Genomic DNA, 2,571 nt, shown 5'->3' with positions numbered 1-2,571 from the left:
AGGTATCGTATCAGGGCAGGAATCGAGTGACGCGGGGAGAATCTCGTACAGTCCAGGGAGCGTGTGTGGGGCAGGGTAGTCAGACAGGCAGGGGTCGATAATATAACGGGTTTATCGTACAGTCCACGGAGCATGTGGGGCAGGATAGTCAGATGGGCAGGGGTCGGTACTATAATGGGTACTCTGGTAATAAGAGGGAGTAGGCAGGAGCAAGGCAGTCCAACAGGCAATATACGGGTTTCAGGTCCTCATATGTTCCGGGAAATGGCTAGGAGAGTAGTCAGGCAGGCGGAGGTCAGAAATCGTTAGCCAAGCGCGAGATCAGGGTGAAGAGCCAGGTATCAGATGAGAAAACACTAAGTTACGATCTGGCAGCATCATGACATCTGAGGCGGGGTTATATAGATGATGTAATCGGCTCACAGACGTCAATCAGCTGCTCCGCTGACAGCAGTGCACCTGAACTCCATACCTGGTTAACGAGAGAGAGAGAGAGAGAGAGAGAGAGAGAGAGAGAGAGAGAGAGAGAGAGAGAGAGAGAGAGAGAGAGAGAGAGAGAGAGAGAGAGAGAGAGAGAGAGAGATGACACAAGTAGATGATGACAAAAGGGAGGAAGGGAGGAGAAAGAGAACGAGTGCTGGGAAGTTCATTGCACCATTGTGGAGTGAGGACAGAGAATACGCGACTTCTCCTTGATGACCCTCCCGGAGCTCAGATAGGGGTGGGTCTGAGGCGGCCAGAGGATGTAGAGCGGAGGGGTCTTGAGGGTGTGTAGTTAGAGACCATTGACCGGAGGTAGGCGGGATTTGTTCCCTTCGCCGCGCGATATGCCAGGTCGAGGACCTTGAAGCGGATTCGGCTGCATTGAAGAGGCTTGGTGGTGGTGGTCGGTAGACCAGCGAGCAGTGCATTGCAGTAGTCAAGGCGAAACATGACTGTTGATTGGACATGGAGTTGGGTGGCTTCTTTTGTCAAGAAGAGGTGGATCCTTCTGACATTGCTCAGGAGGAACCTGTAGGTTCTGGTCGTTGCGGCGATGTGAGCGGAGAAGTTCAGCCGCTCGTCAAGGACTACACCAAGGTTCTTGGCGATCAGGGATGAGGCTTCTGGTGTTCTTCATTAGGCCTGTAGGCGGAGCTCTAACATAGAGTATGTCTGACACCTGTGCTGGGTGTGTTCTCCTGCTAGACATGCGAAGTAGAGAGCATTACAGAGCAATGCAGCTCCTGGTATTCCTGCTAATAAAGTAAGACGCTAAGTACTAAAGTGTCCGTTCGTCGTTCTTACTACGACACAACAAGGCTACAGCAAAATTGTCCACTGTGATGGAAAGGTCGGTCAGCGGGGTGGATTTGGCCGGCAGGTGAAGCAGTTCTCTTTAGCTTAGGTTCAGTTAGAGGTGGTTGGTCATCATCCAGGCGGAGATGTTGGACAGACATGGATATATGAGGGAGGAAAGGAGAGGAAGAGTTGAGTATCATCGGTGTAGCAATGATACGAGAAGGCATGATACAGAAATTTGGTGTAGAGGGAGAAGAAGAGGGATCCAAGGACCAAACCCTGGGGGACACCCGTCCGAAGGGGGCAAGGGGGGCCGACAGGGTCCTTCTCCATGATAAAAAAGTCCTTCCCAGCACCCCGACTCCTTCTGTGGCGGAGGTTTTTGAAAAGCTAAAAAAGTTTCCCAGTGATGGTCCCAAGGCAAAGGGCATTACTTGGAAGTTAATGGAATGCATCGCCATGGATGATCAACCATTTTCTGTCGATTTTCTGTCGATTTCGTAGGCTTATTGAATGAGCACATTGAGCCTCGTTATTCCTTGCCTATCCGATGGCAGTTAGCAGACGTGTGCTTACCTGAACTGTACAATGTCGTTGCTAATCACATCCATGAGCTCTTGGCTACAGATATTACAGCCATCAGCTTCACGACAGACATATGGAGCACAGACACACCAGTATGCTCACTCAGTCTAACTGCACAATGGATCGACACGGATTTTAAACTGCAAAAGATTCTGCTGCATTCACAAGAGTTTAGGGGGTCTCATACAGCACAATCTATCTCCTTGGCATTCGCCAATATGTTTGACACATGGCATATCGACCGACCTAAAGTGCACGCAATAGTCAGTGATAACGCAAGAAATATGACTAAAGCTATGGAAGAAGGCAATCTGAGTGGAATACGCTGCATGGCCCACACTAACTGCAATTAGCTGTGAACGAGGGAGTGTTGGCTCAACGCAGCGTAAAATATCTGTTGGCCATAGGCAGAAAGATTGTTGGTCACTTCAAACATTCTCAACTGGCCTATTCTCGCATAGAGCCAATACAAGATGAGCTTGGAGTAACAACAAAACGGTTCCAACAACGGTGGATATGCTGGAAAGCCTCTTTGCTCAAAAGCGAATCTTGGCTACATACAGCGCAGATCATGATCTCCCCGCATCATTCACTTCAAACCAGTGGATGTTAATAGAGAACATTCTCTCCATTCTTGCCCCATTTGAACAGCTGTATTGTACTGTACTGTATTCCGACTGTTGACCTGCAATATAAAGATCATTA

Source organism: Notolepis coatsorum (assembly GCF_963971535.1).
Source record: "Notolepis coatsorum genome assembly, chromosome: 17".
NCBI lineage: Eukaryota > Metazoa > Chordata > Actinopteri > Aulopiformes > Paralepididae > Notolepis > Notolepis coatsorum.
This window is presented reverse-complemented; position numbering follows the sequence as displayed.